Below are 17,660 nucleotides of genomic sequence, written 5' to 3'. Positions count from 1 at the left end.
TTTTTCATAAAAGCTTTATTTGCCAAAATCATACACTTGTTACTTCCATAAACTGGGTTCCAAGGAGAGACCCGAATTGAATATGCCAAGATTTCAGATTGCTTTCACCAGAGTGGGTGGAGGATCCATGGCTTTCAGCCAGCAGGCTGGTGCACATTTGCACAGAGGGTGGTTTGCTATCAATATTTCTGTCTTCCATCTAAGGTTGGAAAAATTGCATGCCAGCCTTTCTTGTACGCGAGTCGGTTTGATGATCTTGTATGAGTCCCGATGGTGAATGATTTGAGTGTTCAAATGTCAGTCTGAACATCAGTTGTATGTCATCCGCGTACATATACAATGTTACACCTCTTGACGGTAGACGGGCAGCCAGCGGGACAGTGCAGATGTTAAAAGTAATGACGAAAATACAGAGCCTTGCGGCACTCCAAGTGTCACCTGCCTTAGAGCAGACCAGAGAGATGGGAGGAAGGCAGTTGGAGTTAAAGTTTTTTTGTGAGTAGAAAGTGAAGAAGTGTGCACCTATAGCCTTTCTTAAAGATGCCATTAGAGCATTGATCCATTGTGAAAAGTATCTGCCATGCAATGTTGTGCTTTGCATGCCTCATAAGTTCACCACAAACAATGCAAACTTGTCATCACATTTGTTTTTGGTAATAGTGCTTCTCTTAGACTAGAGCCAGTGAGTGCGCTCTTATTTATTTACTTAGCTGATGCAACGTTTTAATTGCTATGGATTTTTCGTATCGAAATGCTTGAGGCGTGTTATCAGAGTTCTCTTCACTAATGAATTGCCCCAGTGTGTGTTTATTTATTTTACTTTGCAGTTATGATAACATGTTGGCATTACAGTTTTTTTAATTTGCTCACAAGGTAAAGATGAGCGTGCACGTAGGCCCCCCTAAACACGTAATGAAAACGCTGGCCCATTATCAAAAGTATCTACTAGGAGCTATTCTGCTTAGTGGGCCTTTTAAGGTCACGACTGGTAATGAAAAATTCCTTTTCTGGCTCCCTTTCATCACACTCTTCTTTGAGGCTGGTACAGCTCAACTCTGCTAAATTAATTCAGTTTAGGAAAGGATCCTGGCTCCCCTATTGTGGCAGATCTGTTGACTGGGTGTGAGTGTTTGATTGGTTCTGATGCTCCGTCCATCACCACCCCTTTTTGAACCGCTTTGTTCGCCATAAGTTGGCAGGGTATGCTCAGACGTGAGTCCCTTGCTCACTTTGCCACTGGATTCAAGCTAGCCTGGCTGAAGACGGCTGAAATGCCAGAAACCGGTCCTAGGAAGCTTGTTTCCGGTCCAGGGAAGGCATGGCTTGGCAGTTCGGGCTGGACTGTTCCCATGAGGCACAGGGTCAGACTGATTTGCATATGGCCATGTCTGAACTGGGGTGGCAGAGTGGGCTAAAGAACGGTGATGGATCAAACCCAGATCTGTTGACTGGGTGTGAGTATTTGATTGGTTCTGACGCTCCGTCCATCACCACCCCCTTTTGTACCGCTTTGTTCGCCATAAGTTGGCAGGGTATGCTCAGACGTGAGTCCCTTGGTCACTTTGCCACTGGATTCAAGCAAGCCTGGCTGAAGACGGCTGGAATGCCAGAAACCGGTCCTAGGAAGCTTGTTTCCGGTCCAGGGAAGGCATGGCTTGGCAGTTCGGGCTGGACTGTTCCCGTGAGGCACAGGGTCAGACTGATTTGGATATGGCCATGTCTGAACTGGGGTGGCAGAGTGGGCTAAAGAACAGTGATGGATCAAACCCAGATCTGTTGACTGGGTGTGAGTGTTTGATTGGTTCTGATGCTCCGTCCATCACCACCCCCTTTTGTTCCCCTATTGTGGCAGTCCATCATGGTGCTTCAATATAGAGTTTTGTTTGTAGGACAGCTGGGGGGCAACACAAAGACTCGTCCGGCCATTACCAAATACTTACTTTAACAAAAAGCCAGACTTATTGGTGTTGCCAATGCTTATTTTTCTGCATTTCCTTACAGATGGCAAGTCACTTGTGAGGTGGTGGTGTTTAAATGTGGTTTGAGTTGGTGTTTCCTCACCTAGCTTTGCACCATAAGGAGACAGGTAGGCAGACACTATTCTGGCTGCACCGCAGCATCCTTGTTTTTGGTTGGTCAGGATAATAACTAGGCATATTCTTCTTAGCTGTGGGCAACACAGGCTTAAAATTGCACAACTATTTCTACTAGTAAAGTACCACAAGTATTGCGAACTACAAATATTATATCTGTTATAAATAGCAGAGGTTGCATTTATATACTCCGTTTTATATCCCTATCACAGATTGTTTTGAATCAGCCCACACAAGAATGACAGCTTTTCTATTGACCTACCGATGACTGACTATCAGGAAATGACTACAATGCTGAAAATATGGGATGTTAAGAAAGCTTCAGCTGCCAACTCCTGTGATAAACTTCCTTCTTCCCTTCCAGTCTATCAGAGGTGATGGCATCGAAAAACCACACTCTGCTGCAGTAACAAGTCTGAGGCCTGAATGTGTTACATTTAGCACCAGAAACAGCTGCTGCTTTTTTTCTGAACATCTGTACGATGATTATTTACATACTGAGCCGATTCTCGCATAGTTCTGCACAATGTCTGAGTCTGCTTTCCAAAAACAATGTTTCCTCATACACAGGTTGGCATGCACAGACTGGCGTAGGACACTATGTGGGTTTCAGGCAAATATGAAAACAGACCTGTGCTATTCTTGCCCTTGAACAAACATTGGCCAGCGCTGTGAATAACCGCGCTTTGTTTCAGCGCTAGCTGCTTCGCGAGTCACGCAGGACCTGCAGAAGAGACCATTCACTCAATGGTGCCACTGGAAGGAATTGATTGTGGATGAATAACATGATCACTTTCTTGTTTGCACTCGTCTTGCGTGTGACTGGACAACGCAGCAGACACCAGACCTCATGTGGTCAACAGAAAAAGAGTTGCCAGAAGCACCAATGAGGAAGGCGCTCTGGCTCTACCCAAATGTTGGTTTCTTTGAGTACACATTTTGATTGGACAGAAGTTGTGTGCTTCCACTGAAAAGTCATCTGTGTATTGCAGTTTTTGTCTTGTGGGAAAGCTACACTTAACACAGCAGCACTGAGTGGGTTACGGAGACAAGCCATTGATCAAGGCCTGAGGCCTGATCTGTTTATTTTAAAAAGTCTGACAAAGGCAATGGGCCCGACTTACTGACCGTGAAAAGCACAATAGGCATTTAAGTGTGGATTGTCATTACACAGTGTTAAACCTTGTAAACCGGCATTGTGTTACATGGAAGCTCACATACATGTGAAGTAGGCAAGGGTTTTGGTGTTAGTTACTCCGTGTAACAAACCTTAGGGGTGGCAGATTTGATCCTTGTTATGCCATTTAAGTAAGATTGTATGCAGTCTTGCTATATGTAACATTGATTTTATGACTGTATACTGAGAGGTGTCTTGTGGGAAAGTTTACGCGAAGTGAAGTAGGCAGGAGTTGGCTACAGTGACAAGCCAGCGATGAAGAGTGTAGGCCTGATCATTTCTTTGCAAAAAGTAATGCCAGAGGGTATAGATCTCTTTTTTACAAACATTTACGACGAGCGCAATAGGGCCAACTTTGTTCTGAAAATATGTTAAGGCTAATAAACCCTTAGGTGTGGATTTTTATTATAAGGTGATGAATTCTGTAGACCGATATGGTCTTTCTTGGATTCTTGTGATTACTGTAGTAGCCACAGGTGGTGGCGCTAGCAACCCCGGCTGGTTTCTTCCTCTGACAAAGACTGGGAGTAGAAGATTTGCATTTTGATGATAATCCTCGTTACCTCTTACGAGGGCTTGAATACTGTTTTGCTAACTGCAAGTCTGAGTAATTTACGATTTTCTCACTCTATCGCGTTGGATTGCCTTGTGGGTGCGCTAATGCAGAATTGAGTTAGATTTGTTGACAAGTGAAGAGCAAAGCTCTAAACCACATGGTCCTTTGGAAAAATGTGTCAGATGCCGATGCTGTTGATATGTTTGTAAGGAAAAGTTATGACAAAGACAATTTATGTGAAAATTGTTGTCAACGCCAATAGGCTTTTAAAGGTTGGTCGTCATTGCACTGTGCTAAAGGCTGTAAACAGATATTTTGTTAGATGAAATCTCTAAGAGACATTGGTCTAGCTTGTCCTACCTCTTCTTTAATATCTATATTACCCCATTTACTGTGCTCCTATTTCATTAGGCTGTATGCGGACGGTACCGCTCTTGTATTTAAAATTCATCCGGTGAAGTCTCTAAACTGCGTAATGTGTACTACATTGTAGTCTTGCATATTCCCTTGTGGCTGTTACGCCACTGGATGTTCCAAAATATTTTGAAGATTAAACCAGCAAACACAGAGCTACTGGTATCCCCGCAATAATATCACCAAAGTACAGGGTGACAAATGGCTGTTCATAATAGGTTTGTGCCATCAACCCGTAAAGGTTGTACGCAGCCTTGGATCCCATGTTGACACAGGTCTCTCGCTTGATGTTCAAGTTGCTAGAGTGTCTCAAACCTGCCTCTGGTGGATAAAGACAAATTCTGACATTTATTGATTCCCATCATCAACCCTCTGTGATTCAGCCTTTGGTGTTGTCCTTCTTGTTTTATGGACATGTGTGCTATTTAGGAACATCAAACTACTCTTTAAAAAGGCTCTGTACGGTTTAGAATCCAGCTGTTTGTCTCATCGGTAACACTGCTCGGAGACATCACATCATCCCATGTTGAGGGAACTATATTGGCTTCCTATAAGGCCATGGACAGTTATTCCTCGGTGCTCTATCGATCCACATCTGCCTTTTCTGAAGCCAGATTCTCAATCAGTCTTCTTCCTAGACCATCGGGATCGAAAGGGGCTCACAATACAGTCATTCGTAAAGTCGTACGAAGACTTGTGGCAAGCTGGCTTTTTCCATAATTGCCGCCAGAAAGTGGAATAAATTCTAAGAGAAACTTGGATATGGAGCCTGCAAGCTACTGGTAGAAAACTTAGCATGTAAATATAATTTAATTCATGGCAGTGCCTTTGTATGTTTTGGTATAAATCAGTTTAAGAGAAGTTCGCATTTAAAACTTGTTCTGTTTGGGCGCAAAGAGGTACCATGTTAGAGATATGTGATCTGTTATTGAGGATCCTCCATGGATTCGCAAATTTACAGGAGATTTAAAAATGTATTTAAAAAAAACATAAAGCCACACAATTAGACGAGGGAGCGTTTTCTTCTTTGTCAATTGTGGATCCTCGAAACCAGCTGCGTATTCGCAAATTCAAAATGCTCTGACTGTCTGGCCATCAAATAAATAATTCTATTGCAGGTGTCATTACCCAGAAGGGTGCACCGAGCAGCAAGTTGGGAAAAAGAGCATAAGGTGGCAGGGTGAACATGCATTGACCCGCAGGCCTATGGGGGGGTGGGGCAAAAGGACCACCAAGGAAATAAACAATTATCCCCAAAAATTATTGAGAGTCTTGCAGATTGTGGTCCATTTCAGTAAGTCCTGCAGACCCCCTTGGGTTTCCGAACCATAACGACGTTTGAATTTTAGAGGTTTTCAGTTTGTAATTGATAACTTTAACTGCAATCTAAATGTGATTTTGGTGAATTTCTGAGCTTTTTTAAACATAAGTTGAGGAGTTATAACCAAAGGTAGCCATAACTTCAATGTCATCTTTGTTTTTTTGAGTGTGTATAAGAACATTATATATTATATATATATATATATATATATATACACATACATATATATACAGATATATAGTTCCAACCCTAGCACTACTTCTCACGTTGAAAGCCACCCTGAGCTTCTGCCTAACACAGGCACTAAAAGCAGCTACATAAGGGCCAAGTAACTCCAGTGAGTGCACATCAATGGTGCTGATTTGTATTGCTATAGGTTAGCCTGTGAGCAGCCAGGATCCATGTTGTTCCTCTGCTCTGGTTTATGAATCACGTCTCAAAGATGTGTGTCATTGGTCACATGAGATGATCCGGCTCTCATTTTGAGAGTTGGGTACCTTAACCCGTTCGACGCTTGTGACGGAGCGGTTCCGTCACGTGCGTCGGTTGCGCTGTGCGCATGACGGAACCGCTCCGTCATGGCCCCGCCCGCGCACGGAATCTTCAGCGCGGCGCGGAAATCCGCGCCGCGCTGAAGGGGTTAAAGGCTTGTCTATCTGGCTTATTGCCCTGAAGCCAATGGTTGATGTCCACATACAAGGAAATAAGAAATCTCTTTTTTTTAATATGCATGTTACATCTTTACTGGACCATCAGCAATAATACATTTGGTGAGGCGCATGTAGACTTCAGCGCGGTCTAAAGCTAAACATATATCTGTAGTCGCCTCCTCCTCCGTGTATGAGCCAATCATGACACACAAGTTAATGATTTAAGACACTAAGGGCCATATGTATGAAACTTTGGTTTTGCGATTCTCAAATAGCGATTTTTAGAGAATCGCTATTTGAGAATCGCAAAATGCTATGTATGTAGGATTTGCAAATAATTGTGTGAATGCTACATATTCCTTAATTGCGAATTGCAAATTGCAATTCGCAATTAAGGAATACCTCCCCATTCATTTGTATGGGCCTAGAGGCCCATAGGAATGAATGGGAAGACATTCTCAATTTGCGATTCTCAATTAGAGAATCGCAAATTGAGAATGCAATTTCAAGTGTGCCAGGGTGTCAAAAGGACACCCTGTTGCACTCCTGAAATGAGCATGGGTGCACATGTGGCGCACATACATGCCCTAAGGGCATGTGTGTGCGCCACATGCCACTTTGAAAAATGAAAAATATGCATTTTTGAAAGAAATCGCAAATTACCACCAACCTGTAGTTGGTGGTAATTTGCGATTCCTTTAGGCCAAATTGCACTTTTTTGGTGCTTCTTACATTGCATTTAAGGAATCGCAAAATTTGCGATTCCTTATTTTGCATGCAGATTTGCCTTCATGCATACCACTTAGCAAAATTGCGATCGCAAATGTCGAAATTCGGCGAATTACGGCGTTTGCGATTGCAATTTTGCTTGATACATATGGCCCCAAGTACCCATTACGAAAGGAAGCAAATCGAAATAAACAATGAAAGGAAGAAAGAAAGGAAGGAGAAGTATGTAAAGGTGAGGAAGGAAGGATATGTAAAAAAATGAAAGGAGCCCTTCTCCAGCCAATTACATTTGTCAAAAAACTCAAAATGTGATCCACGTGTGTCGCAGTACTATTTCGAGAACTTAAACAGCAGATAAATACAAAAGTTGTAAACCTTTAAGGTTGACTTGGTAACTTTTTAAAACGCTAATATATCAAAAACTCTGACCACCACCGTATAATATACTTTTCATGTTTGGGTTCTTTTACTGTTTTATTTCACATGGAACCATGAAATATGGAAAATATTTTATGGTTCCCTGTGAAATATAGTTTTCAGCATCTTAATGACAGCCCTCAGCATTTCCATTGTCAGGGCTGCTAGGGGGACATAGCATAGAGGACAAATTATGTATCAGGATAATCGAAATTATGAGGTAAAAGGCCAATTATGCACCAGATTCCCTGGCAGTGTTATTTTCATCCATTTAAACTAGAAACAATATTGTTTTGAAAAATCTGCAAATGCAGTATATCCATAATTATGCAGTTAACGATGGAGCTACAGACACGGGCCCTCGCCATTGTCTTATCAAAAATGTATTCTTGAATGGTAAACAAAGTCTAAACACTCTAGTTGCAATCAGTGTCCACTGCTACCTGCACGTTGAAGAAAAAGTATTTGTTCAATCTAACTGCCTTATAATAAACATGCAATGTAAAAATACATAAATGGCAACATGTTATAAGTTCTATATTGCCAGTTCTCGGTGTACTGGTAATATGTACAAACCACCCAGCTTTTGTCACCAGGACTCCGTGACTGCACTACTGGACTGTATTACACAGTTACCCATTTTGCATCCTATATTATATAATTTTCTGTCCCTGCCTACTTCACCCATCAGGAAGATCTACCAGTTCAACACCTGCCTATTGCTCCAGTGCTTAACTTGAGCTGGTGGTTTCCAGTGCTCAGCACCGGCACTAAAATGTCAGCAGCTGCACTTGTGACAGCCTGCGACAAGGTGGTGCTGTATGGCTATTTTAGAGATGAAAACAACAACAGTTAATTATGAATGAAATATACATAAAAAATGACTATTGCCTGCCACCCAAGCCACTCTTGTAGCTTCGGGGCCTGGAATAGTCTGAATTGTCTCACGCGTAGGAGTGTGATGGTTAGTAGTTGTGTTGTTCCTATCATTTGCAGCATGACAGGGGCAATTTGTGGTGCAAGCTTCAGTGGCCTCCTGACAAGAGCCCTGACACTTCTGTTTTTACAAATCACGCACTGCAACCAATAGGCAAGGAGCACAATTCACAAGTACTTACACTGATGACAGACAGAAGGCACTTGGTAGTTAGTCTTATTTAAGCCTCAACAGCACGGCACGAGTCGGGGGTACACGCGGGTGGACAGCGTCCACCCACTTTTTTCACAAGGTGAACGTTGTCTACTCAGCCAAGAATTCGGGCCCCACTGAATAATGTGCTGAACTCGTGTAATTTCCAAACACCGCTACACTTTTAGCAGTGCCTGCAATTGTCAGCTTTCCTTCTGCAACAAGCAACAATGTGCAGGTGGGGACAGGATGGGGCTTTCTTAGTTAAGACTCCTGCTGGGCCCATAACAAAGACCGCATTTGAGGGGTCATCAGGCCTCCTTTTGTTCCAGTCTCTAGGCTGGGAGCAGCCAGAAGGCTCACACCTGATGCAAATGAAGCAGTGGGGAAACAAAGGCTCACAGCTTGTTAGCACTTCACACATACTTAAGAGAGGCAGCTTTTCACTTTGTTCAGTCCCTGTTTAGGAGATATGCATGCACTGCAAGAATATCAGATGTGTTGGTCTTTGCCAGAATTTTAAACAAAACAAATTGCATTTATATAGAGCTTACTTCCCCTGAGGAGGCGTTGAAATAATTTAAGTACCACTATTTTTTCTTGTATAGCCCTACTCATTCCAATGCAGGGTTTCAGAGCACTTTACATCAACACGTGCATATTACATGTATAGTAAATTATAATTTTGTAAATGAATGTGCAGATATGTTACATATAACTGGGGTATTGAAAGGTGTAGAAGTCACACATCATCTTCCAAAGCTCACTGTGCTATTATCCGCGTAATGCGCTCAAACGTACACATGATAGACCTGCTAAACATATATATGAGGGCTTTAGATCTGATGTCACTTCTTGTGTTGCGACTTCCTGTAAAGTCATGGCTTGTGATGGCACTTTCTATAATGTCAATTCCTGTGATGCCATGTGTTAGGTCATGCGCTGTGATGTCGTGCACCATGATGTCATGCGCAGTGATCGCGTGCCATGATGTCATGCACCGTGATGTTACTTGCATACTGCCTAATTAGGTCAGTCCCCCCACGTTTTTTAGGTCTCGCGTGGCGTTGCAGCACAAAGCGCTGCTCGCCTCGGTGAGATTTATTGTGAACGAGGAGTTTCAGTAGAGGGCTTAAAGCCCCGCCCCTCTTTTCCATTGGCTGGCGTCACCGTTTATGCTAAACGGTGGCCTGTCATTGGAAATGAGGGTTTTTGGTTCACGCCCTTTCGCCTGTGAGCCGGACTGGCTCGCCTGCTTTGCTGCTGTCGCAAAGCACTTTCTTATTAGAAACACATGGCCCCATAAAGACAAGAGATCCCCATGCTCCGGTTGCAGCGCGTCCGGCCGCTCTGACCCGCCGTAGCGGTCGGTTTATTTTGTGAAATCATCCGGATTAAAGGCAGAGGAGGAGGAGCGACCGAGACCCCGTGAGCAGGTGAGAGTTGCTTTTGGGGGATAAGAGGGGAGGAATGTGAGTGGCTGTGCCTGCATATTTCATTCTGTGATTTCCTTTCTGTACCTCCTGTCTTATGATTAGCTGGGGTGCGAGCTGTCCTCGCCATTGACATGGAGGTCCTGCTGTTAGGCGCCCGTACATTTGGGGAGAGGTTCTGAGGTGTTTGACGTGTTGCAGCGGAAGCTGTGTATTTGGAAAAATCTGACATGTTGGTGAACCTCCCATTGGCAAATAAGCGACTGACAGGCTTGAAGGCTGAGTCTCACGTCGGGATAGTCCGCGACCCCCTCTTATCTGCATTGTTAACTAGACTTCGAGGTAAACAACAACTGCTTGATCAGCTGACCACCCCACCCCCTACTGCTGTCTGGTTTTGCCAGTATTCTGGTAGTTGTAGTCTCCGGTTACAATAGCCTCCTAATTATAAAATAGGCAAACCCACAAGCAGCCAACTGCAAATGAGAACAAGACCCCCATGTCTGAGAGGAGACTATGCGAGGGGTCCGCAAAAGGCAATCTGGCATTCAAAGAAGTGCATAACGTAAAATGAAGGGGACCACCCGCTGACTGTGTTAAATGCCCCCTGGCCTGGGACCCCTATTCGCGCAGCTGTATATCGAAGGCCGAATGGGCACCTCCGAATGGTGGGGTCCTCTGCACCTCAGGGGGCCTTGGTACACCCCTGATTCGACTTAAGGTTATACATTTGTGTCTTCAGGAGTTTCCTTTGTATTTTATGACATCTAGTCTTGTTGAACACATATAAACAAGCATTTACAATGCAATGGTCTCGGCATTGGTAAAGTTAGAGCTATTGGCATTGCTCATGACATTATTTTTGTTTATGTTTTTAAAACATTTAAAGAAACGGCATTGTTATTTACAATGTCAATAGCTTAATCACTCTCAAATGCGAGACCTATTGCATTTGCACCCACACACAGCCACCTACACACACACTGATTAAGCTATTGACATTGTAAATAACAATGCTGCTTCTCTACATGTTTTAAAAACAAAAACAAACAAAAATAATGTCATGAGCAATGCCAATAGCTCTAACTTTAACAATGCCGAGACCGTTGCATTGTAAATGCTCGTTTCTATGTTGCCCCACGTCTCTGGAACTCGCTCCCCTGTGCCTTACGTAAGTGACCTAACTTGCTTAAAATCAGAAAACTATTAAAAACGGAGCTTATTAACGATTGAGCGCCCTCACGACTTCCTCGCTTCTATCCGCTGCTAGCGCGGAGATACCCCTGCCGGGGTGATTCCAGCGCTTTATAAATTCCTCATTCATTTTTAGTAGAAGTACCAAGGAAGGAAACGCAGTCTGCTTAATACACCCACTTCAGCAGCAAATCGCATCCCACAGTGCTTTCACAATCTGGGCACACTTTACAATTCTGTTGATATTGTATTTGGTGGTTTGTCATATTGTAAGTCAGTGGATAGTAACTGGCAGGGTTGGAGTAGACTAATGTATTCCTCTGTGATTGATTTTATTGGATAGTGGCCATCTAGATGGTGTTATGAATTAGGGTGGAGCAGTATGTGTGGCTTTGATGCCGTATTATGTGTTTGCGGGTGATGTAGATGAGGCAGAAAAACATGAAATGGATATACCTCTCAGGAGGCGAACACTTCGGCAACTAACGCTTAACCAAGTATGTGACTGGAGGCATGTTGTGTGTGTGATGATGACAGCAGCTGTGTCTTATATGTACCATCACTGTAGGGTATGACCTGGCTGTACCATTGAGGAGGCACATGTGTTGCCACCCCGATGGCTTAGAGCTGTGTGGTGCTCTAGATGGTGAGTGTGGCTTAACTATAGGCCTGATCACGTTGGTGTGCTTGCAAACTTGTGTATGTGTGCCTTCTACCGAATGCTCATCTAGGTGGCTGAAGATACGTGTGCCAGATTACCCCTATGTTTTTGTGTAACTGATCATCGAATATGCACAGGATGGTTTATCTCGGCCTGAATGCCTACGTCACAGATTGTGCCTGTATGCCTGGCATTTTGTAGCATACCTGGGTACTTAACACAAGTGTTCACGTGCATATCTCTGTGTAACTATACGTTGAGATGTGTGTCTGGAAATGTTTGTCTAGCATTTGTGTATAAATGCGTCAGTTTATCCCTGCAGTTGCACGTGTGTTTGTGTGTAACTGTGTGTTTGAATGTGTGCTCCTGTTTACCCGTGTGTCTGTCGATCTGTGTGCCGAACCCCTCGCACCGCACCATTGCCCCACCCCCTTGCTGGCCTGTAGGTGAAGGTTGCACCCCTTAACCCAGATTAACAGGTGTGAGGCATGAGGAGCTCTGGGCCCGGTGTGAATGAACTCTGTGCAAGGCAGAGAGCAAGAGACAACAGTCATAAAGATTGCACCGATAACCGCCGGTGCTCAGCGCGCGCTCCTCCGTCACAACTGGGTCATCTCTCAAGCAGCAGAGGCGCGTCACTGACCCCGGCATAGGGAAGGTGCGCGTGCTCGTCCTGTGCTGCTAATAGACTGCTGTGACCAGGGCCGGACTGGGTACCAAAACCGGCCCTGTCAAAGTGCTCGGCCGCCCCCTCCCCATATGGAATTCGGAAAAAAATTGCATCAATATAACAGAATATTAAAAAAAATAAAGGAATGAACCAAAAGCTAGTCACAGCAGCCCTGTCACTGAAGTGGACTCCTTTTCAGTTGGCTGTGCACATATGCACATCAAACGTTGCCTCTGCAAAACATACTTGCGTGAACAAGGCAGCATCGCCTATATACAATTAATCAGGATTTGTAAAGCGAAACTGTTTTACTGGTGATAGTCTCCAGGCACTGTGGGATCGATCATGCTGCCTGTACCTATTGGTTAAACACCCATGTCTTGAGGTTGACTATATAAAAGTGAACTTAGGATGCTAGTTATGACCACTATGCTTCCGAAAACAATTTCACCTGTTGACATGAGCCCTACCTATCCGTCGCCGCTCTGACTGGGCCGGGTTAAGCGGTACCGCAGGTCCTCCGGGTCACGTAGCCGCTGTGAGGAGTCCAGTTCGGGCAGCCCCCTCGAGGGGGAAGACGGGTAGTCATGAGGGGGACGGTGCCCGGGGGAGAAGGAGCGGCGACGGGGACTCCCTGGGTGATAGCGATAAGGGGAGCGGGAACGAAGAGGGGACAGGTTCCCTGGGCTGTGCAGGGGATAGGCATACGGGCTACTTGGAGAACGGGGTCGGTCACCAAAGGGAGAGCGCAGCCGTAGACTAAGGGGCGAGAGGTCCCGGGAACCGTGGGGCACGTAAGGGCGCAGCGGAAGCGGGGGCAGAGGGGAGCTTGAGCGCAAGCCACGGTAACCTAGCGGTGAGCGGGACCTGAGGGCACGGGAGGAGCGGGACCTGGGGCTACGAGACCTGGGCCTGTGGTCATGGGGGCCGTAAGTGGGTCGTGACCGGTGGGAGTAGCGAGGCCGGGAGCCAGGTAGACTACCGGGGGAGCGGGGCCGGGAGCCACGGGAACGAGGCGGCGAGCGACGGAAATTATGTGGGGAGCGAGGCCGGGAACTATAGTGCCTATGAGGGGATCGAGGCCGGGAACCATAAGGGGAGCGGGGCCGTGAGCGGCGAGTAGCAAAAGGGGAGCTGGGCCGGGAACTACGGGGCCTATCGGAGGACAAGGAACGGGGCCGTGAGCCGTTAACTGAGCGGGGGCCGTGCCGGGAGCCACGATGACCATGAGGCGAACGTGACAGCTTATCCCGCGGCCTCTCCATGGCCGGGCTCTGTTGACACGAACCTCCGGAAGGAGGAGTGTGACTGAGCCGCTGTGTCAACAACCAACATGAACCCCGACTGAGCTGTCGCCGTGCGCACGTCTCTCACCTCCGGGACCCAGGCTCCCCTAGTCAACGGCACCGGCCATCTTGAAAGGACTTTCTCCCACTTCCATCCATGCATCGGTATATCCAACCAAGCGAAACGCCCAACCAAGCGAAACGCGTGCCATGTTTCTAAAAAATATAGTTATGATTTCTTTTTTGGTCAATTTTTACATTTATTGTTTTTTTAAGCATAGAAATACAGTATGAACAGGCAGTCGATCTTATCCGTGGCACCATATCGTTAAAAGATAATTATCAATTATCCAGAGCAGCAGAGCAGACCAGAGCAGCAGCCTAACCCCGCCGCCTTTCTCCGAGGCGAAGCAGAAAATGCCTCGGAGAAACGCCACGTCCTTTTCGGATTTGGGGGCGTGTTTTGCTGTTGTCTCCTCCCTGAGACTTCTCGCAAAAAACACGCCCCCTGATCCGAAAAGGACGGGGCTTCAACGGAGTGACTGGACCTCTTCTCCAGTGGCTGGCCAGCATTTAAGAGGCCAGCCAATGGAGAACAGGAGAGAAGAGGGGCGGGTGCAAGCCCCTCTTCTCAAAGTCATTAAATCTCGGAGCGAGACTGCGCAAGCGCAGCCTTCGCAGCCGAGACCTAAAAAGGACTCCAAACCCCAGGATGCAAAGCAAAAAGCTGACATGGATGACCCGCTCACGCATAGACCTACCACACTTACGAGCTGAGGCTCCACATACTAATCCCTGCAGGGGAGGGATGTCGTTTATTACAGAGCCAGAGATTGAGCTATCGCTCTTGCCCGTGCCCCTGTCCTCATTTATTGTCAAGTGTAATTATTTATTCTCAAGGATGTGTCTTGCGCCATCTTGTGCCACCTTAGGAACGTTTGACCTGGACGGAGGGAAAAAACTACAAAGAGGGTAGCCGAGTTCCTTGCCCATTGACATTTCAGACCACAGATGGAGTTCTGTATCGCCCCTCCCCCTTTCATTGTCATTCGCCCCACCTCAGCCTTTAGCAAGGGGACAAAAGAAGTGTTTCTCAAGGCAGTAATAATGGGCAACGCCCCCTAAACTTCCTGCCCTCAGTCACGCATGCAGGGGCTGCCTTTGTTACCTACAAGCATCTCCTCCTCTGATCCCAGTCTGTGGGGCAAGGGGGGCACTCCCCAGCTCAAAGACTTCTTTAAAAACACATAAAAAGAAGGAAGGCGCTTGCGGGCGTGCACTAGTGGTTGATTAAAGGTCAGGGGTTCAAACAACGTACTGCACAGGAGGCACGTTGCATAAGAAGGCTCTATGTGAAATCCTGCAGCAAATGGGATTGCATGGTATCTGGTATTGCACTAGCCTGTCATTGCACACATTCTGCATTTGCCCAGATTCGGGGGTTGCACGCATTCTGCACTTACACATATTATAACTTTGTACATATTCCAGGGTCGCGCGCAAGCTGGAGTTGCTCACGTTCACACACAGTCTAAGGTCAGGCACAGTCAGGAATTAGCACACACATTTGAAGTCGCTTACATACTGGAGGTCTACACGCTCTTTAGAGCTGCAGATATTTTGGGGTCGCACCATTTGGAAGGTGAACACAGGTTAGGTTGCACGTCTGAGATCGTATAGGGGTTTCGAACAGCAAGATAGGATACATTCTGATGCAGCAAGTAGTTTGAAGTTATATTAATTCTGGGATTCCATGCTTCTAGTGTAGAGCACTGTGAGTTTGCAAAAAGTTCGGGGATTGCACGCGTTCTGTCTATTTCCACGTTTGGAAGTTGAACCCGACGTTCCACCCGTCAACGCTAGGGCTGCCACCTTTCCCGGAGAAGAAAAAACAACATCTGTTAATATTGTAAGATTCAGAAAGTCTCGGAAATGTTATTTTAATACTAGACTTTATTTTTTTTAAATCGTCCGTGTTTTATTTATTTATATTTGCATGGATTTGTTACCTTTGTTTTAACTATCAATCATGGCTCGATAAGGCAGCTCTAGAAAACATTTTAAAGTACTTTCTGCTTATGTTTGCTGTTTTAAGTGTGCGCTGACAAGAAGAAACAAGCATTTGCAATGCAATAGGTATCGCATTTACGCAAGTTTTAGCTATTAACACTGCAAATAACAATGCTTTCTAATTTTTTTTCGTTTTAAAACATAAATAAAATGCGAGACCTATTGCATTGCAAATGCTTGTTTTTAGGACTTGTGCCCTGCTCAACAGGTCTGTAAACCATGTGTTTAAAGTGAGGTCGTGCCAGGGGCAGTCCTGAAAGGCTTTGTGTGCTTTCAGCTGGGTTTAATCGATTCCTTCAATTGGCCTCCCTGAGACAAGATTCCAATCTTCGAACACAAATCACAGCGCCCTCTCGCACTCTAACACATAACTAGCGCCTACTGGAATGGACTCCTGGCTCCCGTGATGAACCAATCAGCGTGCTGCACGTCACTCTGCTGACCTAGCCACGTGGAACCAAAGGAGAGGAACTCTTTTCAGAGGCTGCAGTGTTCTGTGCTGGAATTTCCTGCACAGAGGCGGCACGGGTCATTTAGCAGAGAGAACACGGGGCCTGTCTCCCGGCAGCCGCGCGCTCAGTCTGTGTTACTTCACATTTTACAAACCCGACTAAAGCAACAAGCTAGAGCCAGCACATAGTCATCAGACACCGTGCACAAAGAGCAAAGCTTGCGGACCCTCTGAGGCTGGATTCCGTGCTAGCGATGAGTGAGCAGCTTAAAATGAAGTTTTTTTCAAACTTTTAACTTTGGAACTTCAGCAAGTTGGCAACGATTTTTATTAAGCAGGCAAATAAATCAACACTATTCTTGCTGGTGAAAGCCCCTTAAAAATCTATTTTGTGTGAAAACTCTCCAAACGAAAAGGTTATTTGCAAACTAAAGAAAAAAGAACAAGAAAACTTTATTTCTGGAAAATATAAGCTGCAGGTGAATTTGCAAGAAGATGAAAAGAGTGTGAGCTTTGGGCAGCTTTGCTGGCAGGCCGTCTCATTTTGCACACCCCTAGGCAAAATATGGAATTTAGATGGTTTATTTCCACAGCACAGATAACCTGCCATCATGTTTATACTGCTTTTTATCAGCAGACTGGTAAATGATGGGCCTTGGTGAGGTCACAGTTCATTGGCTCCCCTTTTTAGGGTCTGCAGCAGACCAGAATATCTTGATGGTCTTTGACAGAACTGCCCTGGTGCACAAAACTCATTTCTGGACCTCTACATGAGAGCATCCCTAAACATCCACCTGGAAGTGGCTTTATGGACAGGTCAGTCCTCTTAGCTATGCCGCGTTGAGCAAGGGAAAGATGAGGATCGCAGGAGTTAGATGGCGCAAGGCTATAGCAAGGGTAGGGGCTGTATTGATCAGCTGGTCGCATTCTCAAGACCTCTCACTGCCCAGGTACTGCCCCTTCAACCCCTAATGACGCACCTCAAACCAGAGCTTTGAGCTGAATCCTGCCCGAATCAATGCCTGCTCAGTTTCAAGGCATACCCAGGGTATCCATGGCCTCCTGACCAGATCTCACATCACCCCGTAGGCCCCACCGTAACTGGGCTTAGGGATAGTGCAAGTGCTACCCTCAAAGACCTTCTCTCAACGGGCTAAAGAATTCTTGGGAGAATAAAGTGTGTAGACGAAGTGTAGTTAGCCTAAACACCTGGGTTGTCGTGCACTGAAATTCCTGACCCTGCCTACCCATCCTATCACTGCACGGCTAATTGCTGCATCACCAACCCCAACAGCAGGTTCATTGCAGCAGTGATCGAGTGCTCACCATTTAACAGGCCACCTGTCTGCTGGCTGAGAAGAACAAGGTAAGTAGGCCCTGCGCTCCGTGGAGCAAGCAGATTATTAGCT

General features: G+C 45.7%; 1 protein-coding gene across 6 annotated transcripts in view; it reads right to left on the bottom strand.

Annotated features, from left to right (window-relative positions):
• Window positions 1-17,660, bottom strand: part of NEK6 (NIMA related kinase 6) — a 516,220-nt gene that overhangs the window by 32,497 nt on the left and 466,063 nt on the right. The gene's annotated exons all lie outside the window — the stretch shown is intronic.

The sequence above is a fragment of the Triturus cristatus genome, chromosome 1_2 (genome assembly GCF_964204655.1).
Source record: "Triturus cristatus chromosome 1_2, aTriCri1.1, whole genome shotgun sequence".
Taxonomy (NCBI): domain Eukaryota; kingdom Metazoa; phylum Chordata; class Amphibia; order Caudata; family Salamandridae; genus Triturus; species Triturus cristatus.
Note: the sequence above shows the minus strand (reverse complement) of the source record. Positions and strands in the feature narration are given on the sequence as shown.